Source organism: Protopterus annectens, chromosome 7.part0 (assembly GCF_019279795.1).
Source record: "Protopterus annectens isolate FY-2018-M chromosome 7.part0, PAN1.0, whole genome shotgun sequence".
Classification (NCBI taxonomy): Eukaryota; Metazoa; Chordata; order Ceratodontiformes; family Protopteridae; genus Protopterus; species Protopterus annectens.
In genome coordinates this window covers 1,684,681,674-1,684,698,415 of record NC_056739.1, presented here as the reverse complement: position 1 = coordinate 1,684,698,415, position 16,742 = coordinate 1,684,681,674, and positions in this window count along the sequence as shown.

The window sequence follows — 16,742 nt, the reverse complement described above, 5'->3', positions numbered from 1 at the left end:
TTCTGCAGTGCAGATGGCAGTTTCATAGCACTTTGTGTGACATAATAACACGAAGGAACTTTCAGACTCCCATATTACTTCATTAAACTTTACATAAAATCAAGATAATGAAGCAAAGCTGGAAACCCCAAACAAACTCGGTATTTACCATTATAAAATATATACGTGTAGAGCGTGAGTGAGTGCCTTCCGTGGAAGATTGGGTGCCGGGCTGGCAACTCGACACCGTAAAAACTCTATTGCCAATCATTAGTGGACAGGTGATCCGCTGTGGCGACCCCTAACCAGGAAAAGCCGAAAGAAGAAGAAGAAGAAGAAGAGCTACAGCGCAAAGGATAAGAGATGCAAGATTGAAGCAAATTAGTACGCACCCAGTATCACACTGCTCTAGGGAAATGTCAGCTGGCATGATTATGAACGATGAGGTGCCTGTTTTATTGTATTTGTTCCGCTTGTAACGTTGACCTTTGGATCTGACATAACTGTAAAAGGTCCACCTACTAGTGTCTACCAACCGGGTTGACAAAATTTACATAAAAGTTGAATCTTACTAAACAGCACATTGTAATGTTAACATCCTGAATTATTAACAAAGGTTGACATCAACCACTTACACTATATTCGCTTTGCGTTAATATATTTATACCGTATTACAATGGTTGTTCACATTCCTAACCAATTAGAAGACAGCTACCAGGCAGTATAACCTACCTGGCTCAGTAAAACAGGCCTTCCATTTGGCATCTGGGTAGAACAGACCCATAAAACCAGTCAGATAAGTTTGTTTTGTATCCAGGACCCAGGTAGACTAGAAGGTTGTCGGCCAATCAGAATAAAACACAGATGGGACTTTTTAATCACTACGGTAAGCAATATACTTTGTTTCTTTTTTAAATGATTATTACCCTTATTCTGATACTGATTTGTTTTACAGTACCGTTTAAAAAGAAATGGAACGTTTCGATAGTTGACTTGGGCTTGGCTGTGCTGGTGAAATGTATTTAAGTATACCTAAGGTACAACTACCATTGCTTCTTACACGTTGTGCAAAGTTTCTTACTGAAAGTGAATGAAACGTATTTGAACCCTGTGTATCCCAATTCTTCTTATGAAAGACTGCGTGAAGGGCATTTGGTTTGTGTTTTGTTTGTGGTAACGTCTGTGGCACATGGTACTGGTGCGTATTACGTCCCACGGTCCCGCCATTCTTCTGTTCATTATTAGACCAAAAATAAAAAGTGAAAAAAGTCAGAGTATCTGATCTGACTGGGGGGTGTAAACGTGCCTGAAATCATGTATTCCTTGCAAACTGTGCTGCTGTTTCTCTACAAGTTATTGAGTGGTACAGGGAAAGTGCAAGACGGAAGGGGTTTGAATGGGGGCGGACAGCCCATATCGTGTTTTGAAGGGAAGGCTGTCAGTTTAGCTTGTGGATGCTGTTCTAGAAGTGTGAAATTTATGTTTCCCACCCTGACAGTAGTCTAGAGGTTAGGTGAAAGTAATGGGACCAGACCACAGAAAAAAAGAAAGAGCAGCTTAGGTTTAAATGTGTATGTGCCCAATCAGCTGACCCTGAATTGCAGAAAGTCCATGAATTTGCCTCAAGTTTTTGAAATTTTCTAGTGAATCCTTGAGAATTACAGTCAGTTAATAATGGCTTACATTATTTGTATACTTCCTGTTGTTTATAGGTTCATAGGTTCATACTAGGCTATCTGCCCGAGGGCATTCATAAGCCTAGCCCATAGTTTTGTGGCTTACGCCACCCCTTTAGTTTGGAGAAACTATGCCCATTATTTTGCTGTGCCTCTGTCGAGCAGTGACACTGAAGTAACCCCTGGGGTGTATCTGCGATCTCCCATCCATTGGTCAAGATTCCTCTTGAACAAGGCCAGCGAGGTGCTCTGCCTCACATAAACCGGGATTTTGTTCCACAGCATAAGGAGTCTTTGGGTGATGAATCTATCCCTCCAGCACATCCTATTAATAACCGTGTCGAGGTTTAAGTCTCCCACCCTTGTGGCTCTGAGGGATCTAGATTTTTTGAGATGAAGCATGTTCATCAAATCTGGGTTTGACATGGCCTTGTATGTCAGGCACAGGTCACCTCTGAGCAAGCGGTAAGCAACTGAATATAACTGGAGTTCTTTCAGTCGGGCAGCATAAGACAGATTTTTGAGACCCTTTATCCTTTTGGTGAGGAACTTTTGTGGCCTCTCCAGCTGCTGCAAGTGTCGGGTCAGATACATTCCGAATGGGGCATTGTACTCGATCATTGGTCTGATGAGTGATGAGTATAGGGAGACTATGACCTCCCTTGATCTAGATGTGAATTCCTTCATGATAAGGTGGGCAATGTAGAAGGTCTTCCTAACTACTTCAGCAATATGAGTGTCGAATGAAAGGCTACTGTCAACCTGGGTTCCCAGGTCCCTGATAACTTCTTCTGTGATCAGGGGATTGCCACCTATATGGTAGCTAGGGGTAACCTTATTTTTCCCGAAGGGTATGACTATGCATTTCTTGGCATTTAACTTTAGGCCATGGCTCTGGCACCAGTTATCTGTTTCTGTGAGACCCTTCTGAAGGATATCTGTGTCGGATGTGTTTTCAACTACGGCACCCAGTTTGCAGTCATCTGCAAACTTTGTCAGCCATAACCCTCCTGTGTTTGCTTGTACTTCAGAAAAGTAGATGCCAAACAAGAGTGGGCCCAGGACTGAGCCCTGTGGGACACCACTTGTGACAGGCTTTGAGTCTGACATGGCGCCAGCAACTCTGACCCTGTGGGTTCTGTCACTCAGCCAGTTTGCAACCCATCTTGTAATGTGTGGGTTTACATTTAAGTTGATGAGTTTTTCAATGATACCCAAGTGGGGTATTGTATCAAAAGCCTTCGCCAGGTCTAGGTAGGCTGTATGGACTGCCTTTCCCTCGTCAATGGCCTTGGTGACTGTTTCGAAAAAGTCAACCAAGTTTAAGAGGCATGATCTGCCTTTGACAAAGCCAAACTGGGTTGGATCCAAAGTCTGCAAATTCCCTATGTCTTTATTTATGAGATCCATTATGATCCTCTCCATGGCTTTGCAGATAAGGCTTGTCAAGCTAATGGGACGGTAATTTCCAGGGTCGGTGGAGGCACCGCCTTTGTGGAGTGGGACCACAGTCGCTGTGCACCACTCCTGGGTGCGTATCCGGAGGTGAGACTAAGATTAAACAGCTGTCCTAACTGTGGGTTTAATTCCTCGTTGAGTTCATGGAGCACACAGCCGGGGACACCATCAGGTCCCATGGATGCTGTGTTCTTTGCCTTGGAGAGAGCAGTTCTCACCTGGGCGTTAGAGATGTTTGGGGGGGCTACAATCATTTGGTATAGATATCTCTCCTTTAGGCGGCGAGAAGTTTGCACTGAACCTGTCAGCCAGTATGTTGGCAATGTCTGTAGGATCAGTAATCTTCACATCATTTTGAACTAATTCTGAGCATATTTGGGAGTTTCCTCCTAGGTTTCTGACATAGCAAAAGAATGCCTTATGGTTGTCTTTAGAGTCCTTAGCTATTTTTTTCTCAAAATTAGCTTTGGATGATTTTATGAGAGCTCTTAGCTTTTACTTATAGTGATCAGCGGTGTCTTACCTTTTAAGGATTTTGCTCTATCTTGTAGTAGCTTTCTCCTTTTGTTGTAGAGTTTGTTTATGGCTGGGGTCCACCAGACTGGACGCTTGCCTTTGGTACAAAGAGTCTTTGTTTTGCTTGGGATTGCCTGATCCATGCAGCCCTGCAGGTGCTGGTAGAAGGCATTTGTAAGTGATTCAGCGGTTTGAGTAATGTTTACCGCCGGCTCAGGGGCCTTAAAGGAGACCACACTAGTCTTTAGAAGTGTGAAGTCGGCTTTTGAGAAGTTCTTTACTGTGGTCTTTTTCATTTCGGGTGGGGGCGGGATGAAGACCTCCAGCGAGATTAGTTTGTGATCTGATCTCACCAGTGAGGGGTATACTTCCGGTGTTGAACATTGTGCTCCCATGTTCATGATGATGAGATCAAGTATGTTTTCTCCTCTTGTGGGGATGGTGACTAGTTGTTCCATGGCATTTGAGTTTATGAATTCCAGGAACTTTTGGGCTAGAGTGTTTGGGCTTGAGTAGTGTTCCCAGTCTATATTAGGGTAGTTGAAGCCACCTAGTATGATGGTGTTCGGAGATACATTTATCCCCTCCAGTGTTTTCAGGAAGGCCATGTGAGGTTCCTGAGTTTGCGAGGGTGGCCTGTAACATGCTACAAATTGCAGAGCAGTCTTGCCTATGGTTAATTGCACCTGGATGGTTTCCGATGCATCGTGCGTTGCCACCAATCTTGAGGTGTGGGTGTCCTTGATGAATATGGATACCCCTCCTCCTTTCTTGGTATTGTCCGGGTTTTGGGGCCAGAACGCATGATATGAGGTAAATCCTGATAGTGCTGGGGTGCTCTCAGGAGCCTTGAACCAGGTTTCTGTCACAGCACAGACATCGATGTTCTCCATACTGAGAAGGGCCTCGAGTGCGTGCATCATGAGGTTGAGACTTCTGGCATTGAGCAGCATTACCCTTAGTTTTTTTTCTTTGTTGTGTTCTAGGGTGGTAGGTTTAGAATTTGAGCCTTGTCTAAAAAAGGCACTATGGGGGTGGCAAGAGCCTTTGCCAAAATCCGGAATCCCAGGGGTGACAAGTGCAAGCCGTCCCTTGAAGCAGCGTGGCTTGTCCAGCATGTCATCCCAGGCAGACAGACATTGGATCCCCTTTGAATGACACCAGAGTTTAAGCCAATTGTTAAAGCTGATCATCTTTTCTCTGTATTGTGGCATCATTCTTGGTGAAGGTAGGATACTGCTCAAGGTCAGGGTCATAACTGCTTGGGCTACATAATCAGAGAGCTCCTCTATGTCTCTTTTCATGTAGTCCAAGGAGGTACGTCTCAGGTCGTTAACACCAGCGTGGACAATGATTGAGTCGTACTTGTACCTGCTGTTGAGAGACCTGAGTGCATGCGTTATGTGGCGGATTCTAGCTCCCGACAGGCAGCTTACTGTGACCTTCTCCTTACTCAGTCTGGTGAGCGGGACATCAGTGTGTCTGACTATGGAGTCACCAATGACTAGTGTGTCTGGCATTGTGTTTGGCCTTAAGGGCTGTGACTGCTTGACACTCTGACTGTGTGGTCTATGTGTTGCAGGTGTTGTGTTCTGAGGTGGTAGTTGTTTGGGTGTCTGCTTTGGTGGCCTCTGCTGTTTTGGTAGATTTTTGATCAGAGCCTCAGAGTATGTCTTTGTGTGTTTATGTGTATGATTTGAGGTTGTGATGGTATTATGTGAGACTGGGTCTATAGTGTGTGTGGTTACCTTCTCCTCCTGTCTGGTCTTGCCAGTCCTATGTTGAGAGAGCTCAGCCTCCAGTTTGGCCGTATAGTTGCATCTCTCGCATGTATTTGTGTTTTGTGGGAGGAGGAGAGGGTTGTCTGTGTACATGAGGCAATTGTAACATTGCCTCAATATTCCCAGGTTCACCAGCTGAGCAGGAGAGGACATTAGCAACTGATCCCTCGACATGCTAGAAGGAATAGACAGAAAAACTTAAAAAAGGTTCTGGGGGATGTCGGTGACCGAGAAACGGGGTTTGCTTTTTTGGGGTAGTTTCTATAACAAGAGTGCTGTATCGAGGTGATAAGTACTGTAGGAGCAAGTGCTTGGCTATACAGATAGAGAATAGTCTACTTGGGAGTCAAGTAGAGATAATTTATAGTTATAGGATACACTAAATAGAACAGTAGTATACTTTGAGGAAGGTAGTTTTAAGGGAAAATTTGAAGAGTGGACTTTAGGTAGCCCTAATAGTTTAAATCTGATTAACCGGCACTGCCCTAGTATGCAACGGTAGCAGCTCCGCGCTAAATCGCGCTAACGCGCGTTTAGCGTGTTTTATAGCAGGGGGCTGAAAGGAGCTAGGAATTGGCCCAAAACGACCAATGGACTACTAGTTTCTGGCTGAAACTTCACCAAATCAGACAAAAAGGTTGCTCAGTGCTTCCCACTCCCACAGGTAAGCAAAGAAACTTCCCTCCTTCCAAATAAGGCAATGGATCAGTAACAGGAACTAAAAACAAAGCCCAGGGATCAGCAACTCTGAAACTGGACTACTCTAGTTCAGTAAGGCGGGAAAATAAGAGATTTTTTTTATAAAATGTATGTCTTTCCTCTAATTACTCCTCATGGTATCCCATAGATCGACTTGAGTGGGTGGGGTTGCATAATTGTGTATGCAAATTTTATGTTAATCAGTGCCCCAATTTTTGGCCAGTTGTACCTACTTTTCATGGGCCTTTGTCCAGATTTTTGATGTTTCCAAGTTGAGAGGTATGGTGAGAAATATTTATGATCTCTTAGGTAGAATTAGGTGTTTAGTTAGGAGACTGCAGACAGAGACATTATACTTTACATTTAGTAGGGCAAAGGAGATGTGCAGGGTGGATGACCTTCCTGGAGTGATTTGTAAATTCCTTAGCATCATGTAGGCTACACTGAAGATCCTTCTTATTACGATGGCAATCTGATGGTTGAAGAAAAGGCACTCGCCTACAATTGAGCTAAGGTTTTTTTTATAACAGAATTTGTCTTTACTGGTAATCCCTTTGAGCTGTAGGTGGCATGGTACACTTGTGTCTCAAGAGTAACAGTGCTATATTTATTGATAGTTAATGCCATATCATTATCTTTATATTAGTTGTAGGCTTTGCCAAGTTTGTCTGGATAAGTAATTAATTGTTGGTGGTTTTGGTTGAGGGCTTCAGTATGTCTAGGTATGTAGTCAACTGCAATGTTTGTGAGATAGAAAGTTGGCCTGTGCCTGTAGGAGTACAGAGTCCTATGGCACTTTATGTGCCAGATTAACTAGTGTGGAGAGTTTGCTGAACAGAGAAATCTTTCTGGAGCTGACCTGCAAGTAGGGAGTGAAAATCCCCAGAAAACGGACAACTGAGAAAGTTCTGTTGCAGAAAAGCAAGTTCAATAGCCTGAAGAACAGATGTCTTCACCATTAATTTGATAGTTCTGTTTTTGCACACCTTGTTTTCTGATCCTTGGGGTATTGTAGGAAATTAAGAAGGAAATGCCAAATAGTCACTTTTTTGACCCAGGCAAACTTGGTTCTTCTTCCTGTTGTCAATCTGGCAAGGACCGAGCCAAGAAATCTTCTTCAGTGAGTAGACCTCCTGACCCAGAAAAAGGATCTCTAATGGACCTCAAACTGGCTATCTAAGACTGACAACTTAATTGATCTTTCACTCAGCTTTTCCAAGCACCTGTTTTCAAAAGATATAAGGATGCTAGGTAAAGAAACATAAAGAAACCATAACTAGCAAAATGAAACAGTTTCCCCTTTGAACTGTATGCAGCAAATGGAACTTGGATGCAGCCAAAGTATAACTGGTTCTGAAACAGGCTTATCTTGTACATCTTTAAAGGTTAATGTTTCTGCAGTTTCAACCTGCCTACCTCTGAAGCATCCAATGTATTCTCAGCTACCAGTAAAATAATTTATTAAATGAGTGTTGCTACTTAGACCCTCTAGAAGAAGGGACATTATCCTACCATGGTTAATAGGTTCATAGGTATATACAAGGCTAATGACTATTGGGACATTTATAAGTCTAGCCATGTACCCCAAATGTAACCCATGTGCTGTTTTCCATTTGAGGTTGTTTTAAGGGGTGTATGTGAGTTATGGCATTATCTGCTGCATCTGCCTATCAGAGCTATAGATGTCAGACCAAGGAAGAATTTCCAATTTCCCACCCTCTGATCCAGGTTACACTTAAATAGAGTTAAGTTAGGGCTCTGCTTCACATAGATGGGAAGACTTTTCTAGAGAATGGAAATTTTCTAAGATACATACCTGCCCCTCCAACATGTCCTATATAAATTGCAAGCAAAGTTTAATTCATTGTATCTAGTAGTTCTGATGCTGTTCATTTTATGGATATGTAAAAGATCTGTCAGGGCAGGATCCAAGGATGCCTTGTTTGCCGGTCATAAATCTACTCTTAGCAGTGTGTAGGAAGCAGAGTATAGGATAGGGTTTGAGGCAAACTGCATAGGGCATTATATTTACACCCTGTATTCTTTTTGTGAGGAACATCTGTGGAGGTGCCAGTTGCTGCATGTGCTTGGTCAGGTACCTACGAAAGGGAGCATTATACTCAGTGATGAGTCTGAGGGCTGAGTATAGTAGCATGATGAGTTCTGTAGACCTAGATGCTATGCCTTTACTTATAAGTTAAGTTACATAGAATGAGACAAATGTTGATCAAAAGCCATGTTTCTATATATGTGAATCCCTAAATCCCTGACTACTGTGTCTATTTTTATCAGTGATTTATTGATGAGGTAGTTTCCTGGGGTGGTCAACTTCTGAAAAGGTGCTGTTATGCATTTTTTTGGTATTGAATTTTAAGCCATGGGTTTGGCACCAGCCATTTGACTGTATTATACCTTCCTGTAAGATGCCAGCATCTTGAGAGGTTTCTGTGATTGCTCTTGGCTTTCAGTCTTCTTCAGACTTGGAAGTCAGAAGCCCATGGCATTGGCCTTGGCTTCTAAAAAAACAGATGACAAATTCTCCAGTCCTAACCTCTTGAGTCCTATCTATGAGCATGCTAATTATTCGGTTGGTTACATAGGGGTTTATGCCTAATTCCATGAGTTTATTTACAATGCTTGAGTGGGGTATTGTATCAAATGCCTTGGCTAGGTCAAGATAAGTAGTATGTACCATTTTTCCCTCATCCATTGCCTTGGTGAGCTTCTCAAAGAAGTTCAACAGGTTCAGTAGGTCTGATCTGCCTTTGACGAAACCATTGTCTGAGGGCTTCCTATTTGACCTCAACTTTTATTTTAGAGACCTAACCCAGGCATTTTGAGCCAGTTGCTTCAGCCATCTACCCCCCTCTAGTGCTTATCTTGGAAGAAGATGTTTTGATGGCTGTGACATCTGCTATGAGAATCTCAGAGCTACAATCACTAGTGAGCAAGGAACCATTTTGATTGCTCCCTATGCACCAGCTCCTCATTTATGCCAAAAGTAGTGATTTAGGTTTCCTTGAATCAAGCCATTCACCTTCCAGTGTTTTTCCTTAAACCCCAGAACAAGGGGAAAGAACATGGCTTGCTTCGTATGTGTATACAAAAACTGAGATTTTGTTTGGACAAAACATAAGAAATCAGAAAACAACAACAGCTTTTATTCTTTGCTAAAGTAATAAGGAAAAGCCTTTAAACAAATAGACACCATCTAAATTGCTTGTCCACTGCATCTGTTATTATTGTTGTTCTGCCTTTGGAAAGCCAGGACCTGTAAAAACTCATTCAACTAGAATCACAGTGGCCACTACAGAATTTTGCAGAGGTGTTAATACTGCCTCCATTTGGAAAGAAGCTACCTGGTCCTCCATCCACACCTTCTAAAATATTATAACCCGGATGTTACATCCAGAACCAGGGCAGGGTTTGCTGGATGTTACATCCAGAACCAGGGCAGGGTTTGCTGCTGTATCTTGCAAATTATGCTTTCTTAGAAATTCCAGTCAGGACCAGCTGCCAACTGGTCCAGTGCTTTGGGATTCTAGATTGATGAAGAATGAAGCAGTGGATAGTACAATGAACACAGTATAGGTTCATAATTGAAGTTGTTTGAGTAGATTCACTGTTGCAGTTCATGTTTCCTCCCACCATCCCCTCTCTTATCCTTCTTGGTCATCCTTGTATGCTGTCTTTTTATGTATTTATCAGCATATTATTCTCCTGTGACCAAATAGTCAGTTTAGTCAAGTTATTTTGCAGATATATGCCCCATCTGTAACACATGCAGTCAGTTTACCCAATTTCAGGTCAGGCTGTCAAGGTACGATCTAAACAAGTAAGTGCCTAGGACAGAGCCCTGTAGGACACCCTAACTGTAACCAAGAATTTAACCTGTCCAATTGCTGTATGATGCTTGCCATGTCCGATTTTTAAGCCATTCAGCTATACATATTATCAAGAATAAATTAATATCTTGTTGTTGTAATTTATTTCTCAGTGTTTTGTGTGTGGCCCTATCAAATGCTGAAGTTAAATCTATTTAAATTACATCACAGAACAATTGTTCATTTGTAGCTGTTATATTGTTAGAACATCATATTACAGGTTGTAATAGATCTATTTTCAACATATGCAAGCTGATATTTGTTTCAAGCCCTAATCTTTCCGGTTCTGACAATAACTTATCCAATATTACCCTCTCGGTCATTTTTCAACAAATTGAAAGTAGACTTAAGGGTCTATATGACTTTGGGTTTGTCCTGCTCCCCCTTTCCCTTAACAACAGGTTTAATAAGTGCATGTTTCCAATCTTGAGGAATCGGGAGGTTATACAAGCTGAAGATAAAACAGTACAACCTTTTTGTCTTCAGAGGAAGAAAGAATAAAACTTTTCCATTCGGCCCTTCTGTAGTATTACTTGCGTAGATGCTAAAGAGTACTGGTCTCAAAACTGACCCTTGCAAGACTCTACCAGTATATCTTTCTCAATTAAGGTACCATTTAATATCACTTTCTGTAAACTACTATGTGCCCAGCTTTTTTATACAGGCTCTCAGCTTACCACATATTTGAAAGCTATGTACCTTCTGTACTAAAATATTCTGCAATATTTACATCCAGGTGACTACACCCATTGCTTCACTCTGGTTTGCTACTTTTTTTTACACACAACTTTATGTCACTTAACAGTTTCTATTTATCATCTACTGATATTCTGTTGGTCACGTAATTTATTAGTTTCCACTTTCATTTAATTTCTGAGCATCAGTATATTGTATTACATCCTTATGATATCTACAATAATGTAACAAAGAAGTCTAAAACAAATGATCTGGCTTCCTAACTTTTGATTAAAGCATTGTATTTTGATCTGCTTGTTATCATACAAGGAAAGCCAGACACCCATATTGGTGACTGTCCAATATCGAATAACAAAAACGCCAGCAGCCATAGAAAAACCTAATTACTATAAGTTGCACAGTCATGAAGCAAAGTTAGGAAGCCTGTTGAACTTCAATGAACAATCTGGGTAACCTTAATCTTGAGTGGCAATAATGTGCATTAAATAAATAAATAAAGAAATAAGTACAGAAATAAAGAAATATGCAATAAAAAATAATTAATTAATTAGTGACCATAACATCAAAACTGACTGCACTTCCAAAAAAAAAATACTCCTGGGTTATATTTGAACCCACAGTGTTACATATTACATTAAATGCTCACTCCCACTACACTAGCAAGCCACCAGCAGAGCTTCCCTGCAATGTTGTACTTCACTGTTACTGCTACTCATGCTGCACTGTGTGGTTTTATATACTTAGGGCTGTTTCTTACTTTTCTGTTTCTTGATGTCATACAGAGTCACCGATATAAACATTTGGTGTTCTCTGTACAATAACAAAAGAGATTGAAGTACTATGCTTTGATCTAAAGTTAGGTAGCCAAATAAACCATCTATTATTATTTCAATTATAGTAGACTTACAGCCTGTAGCAATAGTGCATTAAATCCAGGTGTTTAGAAACATAAAAATGATGCCTGAAAAGCAAGTGTTGGCACATACAGTCTGAACTGTACATACTCCATGAAATGGGTGCTATTGTATACTAACTATAGTTTAACCTAGTCATCTTCTCCTCTCCAATATAGTTCAGCTCAATCTACCACAATCTATGGGAGGCTGCTACATGAATCTATGGCATTCTCAGTGAAAAAAAAATACTTCTTATTAATTCTTCTAATAAATATTTTTTGTTTGTTCTCTCCACTGTAACTGTTGATGTGCAGCATACCACTGTAAAAACATGTATTTTGTAATTTGTGTGTATACTGATCATGTCTAAATAACTAAATGTATCTGTAATTTTTCTATGTGGAGCTTTTCTCCCCTGGCCTCTGCTGAAAAAGGGCCTTTTCGGCTCAGTCAGACACCCCCAGTTAACAAATGTAAAATAAATAAGTACAATAAATTCTTTGCATGTACTCAATCCTTGAGTTACCCTACTTCTATTTTTAATTCATGCCTCCTTGTTAAGTTTATTTTTCTTTAAATTATGTCCTTGTTTGATGTTTTTCCCCCTAAATATATTGCTATATTTAACCTGTTTCTTTCTGGGTATCTGAAAGCCTTTAACAAGTCTCTGTCCTCCTTTCTTTCCTTAAATGTGCAAATGTGAAAGTTTCATTAACTTTTGTTCGTAAGGTTTTTGGATCAGATATTGTATTAGCTTGATCCTCAGAATGACCTCAGTCTTGTTAATGTTCTTGCAAAGATGAGGCCTGCAGATTTGCCTGGAGATCCCCAGATAAATTTTTACAGAAGTTTCTAGAAGAGGATAATAGCATCCTGGTTTCTACTGCTCATTTTTCCGTGTATCTTGGAATCCCCTTAGCTTTTCTTATTGCCTTCATGGAGCTTTTTCGGGTCTATATTATAACATCGAATTCTACAAAGATCGAATGTTATAATATCGACACCGTAATGTCGAACTCTGAAAACAGCAAAGGTGCAGGACACCAAATTCTTTCCCAGGGAAAGAATTCGGTGGACCGTTGCTGTGGCTTCGCTGTTTTCAGCGTTCGATATGTTGGAACGTTATGGGTCGGGTTCAGGTAAGTGTGTGATTGTGTGTAGGTTAGGGGGCGGGTTAGGTGAGTTAGGGTTAGGGCACGGGTCAGGTAAGTGTGCGGTTGTGTGTAGGTTAGGGTTAGGGGGCGGGTTAGGTGAGTTAGGGTTAGGGCGCGGGTGAGGTGAGTGTGCGATAGTGACGGACCTTAGGGTTAGGGTTGGGTTAAGGTAAGTAGATAGCTAGTAGTGTATGTAAAGTTTAGTTTAGGTTTTGGTGTAGGATTTTAAGTGTATGTGTGTGGATTGCTGTTTTTTTGTGTGTGTTTGTGTTATGTCTATGTTTCTCAGAATAGCAAATTTTTTCCCTGGGAAAAAATTCGCTATTCTGACTGTTCGATGTTTTCGGATTTCGGTGTTTAGGGTTCGATATTATAACATTCGATCTTTGTAGAATTCTATGCTATAATATAGACCCAGCCTTTTCCCCTATTCACTTCTTCTACTACTAATTATCAATTGTTTATTTATTTATTTATTTATTTATTTATTTTTGTTGACCAGATTAGTCCCACTTGGCAAGACTTATTAGATTTTATATTTTAATTTTTATATTTCATTTTAATCAAAATCAAACAGAAACTCAAACTATTTACATAAGTGTAAAATCCCTAAAGATTTAGATCACATCAACAATCTAAACGTTTTTATAAACATTATTTAGCAAATCAAAACTGACTTTTATCTTTTTTCATTTTCCTGTAATAGAGAACATAGCTTTGTCTGATATTTTTATAACATTTTTACATCTTAGTTTTCGTACATTCATTTTTTCCAGTATACTTCAATTATTACCCCTTGAAAATCTTGAAAGGAAGGAGATGTACTACAATACCCTAAAGGATATCTAAATAGCCAGCCAAAACGTATCTCATTTCAAATAGTCAAAAATACACATTGCCAATCAGCTTTTGTGGTTTTCTTAAATCTCCAATGGCTTGTTTCATTAATTTTATGTATCTTGATACTGATATTGATTTTGTGTAGAGTTATGAATACTATATGCAAATATTTAAAAGTAAATATTTTCTAGAACATACTAGAGGCTGTTTTACTAATGCATCTAAGGATTAATGATTTATTACTTGTATCATTTGCTTCATGACTCATTTGGATGTAATTTCAAGATGGCTTCTCCTGCTGTGCAGAATGACAGTCTGGAATTTGCTTTGCAGTTTTCCTGTAAAGATTGCTACTTTTTCTTCTGGTGGGTTACCAGATGTGCTGATGCTGAATATGATGGCCATTGTAGAGGAAGGTAAGTTTCACACTTTATCATGGGATCCAGCTTCATTTAAATTATCAATGAACTTATGTGTTCCACAGGGGTACACAGCAACTGAAATTGGTTTCATATTTTTCTTCCTCAAAAATTAACAAACTTTAAGATAGGGAGCTATGTAGCTGGCTTTTCTGACCATGTGGGGTGAATGCAGCATGGAAACACTGTGATTAATCCCACACCATTTAATCAACACATGATTAATCTCAGCCAAAACATAATTATACTGAAGTAATGTTTAAAATTATATGGGATTCTCATTTGAATGTCATGGAAAGATGAATTTTATATCAGAACAAGAAGAAATACAGTTTAGAGATGTTGCATCCTCTGGTATTTTAGTTTCTTTATGGTTTGGGTTTTGATAAAAATACAGAAAAACAAATCAGGTGAAATAGTACCATTAAAGAAATATATATTAGATAAATGAGAAAAAGGCAAGAGATGGAAAAGTATATAGTTCTGGGGGAGACGGGTGAAGTGGAAAGCATACCTCTCAACCATAAGAAATAATAATAATAATAATAATACAGAAGCTGGAGTTTGGAGTTAAGTTAAACAGAAAAATATGAAAAAGCTGATACATCTTTAGAACATGCATAGAGTGATTTAATTGATAATAATAGGAAAACAATGTATAAAAGTTGAGAAGAATTATTTTAAAAAGTATATTAAATGACTTGAAGGTTGATATAAAAAGTACCTGTAAAATGAAACATGAAGCATACATTATTTTTAAAGAGATTGTGACTACAGAGATTACCCAAAATGAAGATAAAACAATACATTTTTTGTGCAGCATATAAGAACAAAGCATTATGGAATTAGTTTAAAACATATGGATATGTATGATGATGAAATTAATGGAATATTTTATGCTATGGAGATTATGAAAGAACACATATGGACTACTAAATAACAACTTCATCATCATCTTTTTTTTCTATGTAGCATGGATATTTTGTTAGAATAGATGTGGATTACTTTTATATAGTAAAGACTAAGTTTATAGAAAATAGTGTATCATTTAAAGCAATATATTTAATAGTATAAAGTTAACTGACTGAAAGGAGATGTGAAGAAATTGGGAGATGTGAAAAAATTGTTTTAAAGAATGTTTGTTTTCTTATATGTTTAATGGTCATATAAGTGCCAAGGGATCTTTTACATCCACCTGAGCTACCACCAACTCAGGCAAATGGATGACATTACCAGAGTGTGGCAACCTTCTTATGCTGCACTGCAGTGTTAGTAATGAAAAATAAATCCAAAGATTGCCCCTCTCTGTATTATTTCCTTAGATTTTGCCATTCAGTGAGTATTACATTAAAGTCATAATGCCAAATCTGTATAAATTAGGCAATTCTCACCATCCTTGTGCATAATTTACCCAGTTCTCTCTTTGTAGTCACTATTTTGCTGATCAGTATCAATTCAAAGAGATTATGTGACTACAGAGGTTACATACATACATACATGCATGCATACACACAACTATTTCAAGCATAGGCATAAATGCCCTTCCAGCCTGCTAATTTACCAAAACCACTGTTTCTATAATGAGTTTTCAGGCTGTTCTTAAAAATATCTAAACTGTACTTGCTTAAATGTCATTTGATAGTCTGTTCCATGCAACAGCTGCTCTCTCAGAGAACCAAATGATACACTTCTCATTCCTATAGAATCTTCTGCATAGATTGTCTGATGATTCTCTACTACTTTTTGATAACCCCAAATATTCCCAGAGGTAGCTGTCTGTAAATGCCCCATATACCTGAATAAGAGCTCCTGTAAGAGACATTGTACAAGTTCAGACATTTTAGTCTTTCATAATAACTTAATTTTCACATCCATGGACACCCTTGGTATATTTCTGCTGTACTCTTTCCACTTTTCTCATGCTTGTTTCCTTATAAGGTTTCAATGTTGTTATTCAGGGTCTATATTGGAACATCGAATATTTAACAGTTTGAATCACTAAAGGCGACCCTTAGTGATCGAACTGTTAAAACATCGAATGTTCCAAAAAAAATAAAAACAAAAACTAAATGGTGTAGGTAGGGGGGGCAAGCCCCCCTGCACCCTCCCACACCCCCCGCTACTTAAATATACCAACTCCGAGACCGCACTACATTGAAGTAAATGGAAATCTTCCCTTATGGAGATTTCCGTTTACCTCTTCGATGTTCTGCGGTTTCGCTATTCTCGTGTCGACAATGTCAGATTCAACATTGTCGGCTTTCGAGGATTCAATATAGACCCGTTATTCCATACTCAAGTTTGGGTCTAATGTAATTAACAAACAATGACTTCATCATTTCTGATTTCTTAGACTTTATAAATCTTTTTATACAACCTATAGTTCTATAACAATCATTAACCAATTCATTGATTTGATTAGAAACTCCGAGCTGAATTTACCCTTAAATGCAGGTGCATAAATGAATCTACAGTTTCAATCACTGTGTGCTGTATTAAATATTCACCTTTCAGTTTATGTCTCCCAAATCTCATATGTGTAGTTTTTGATTTATTTATCAACATATTATTCTCCTGTGACCAAATGGTCAGTTTAGTCAAGTTCTTTTGCAGACATGCCCTATCTGTAACACATGCAGTCAGTTTACCCAATTTCAGGTCAGGAGGTCAAGATACAATCTAAACAAGTAACAGCCCAGGACAGAGCCCTGTGGGACACCCTAAGTGTAACCAAGAAGTTTACC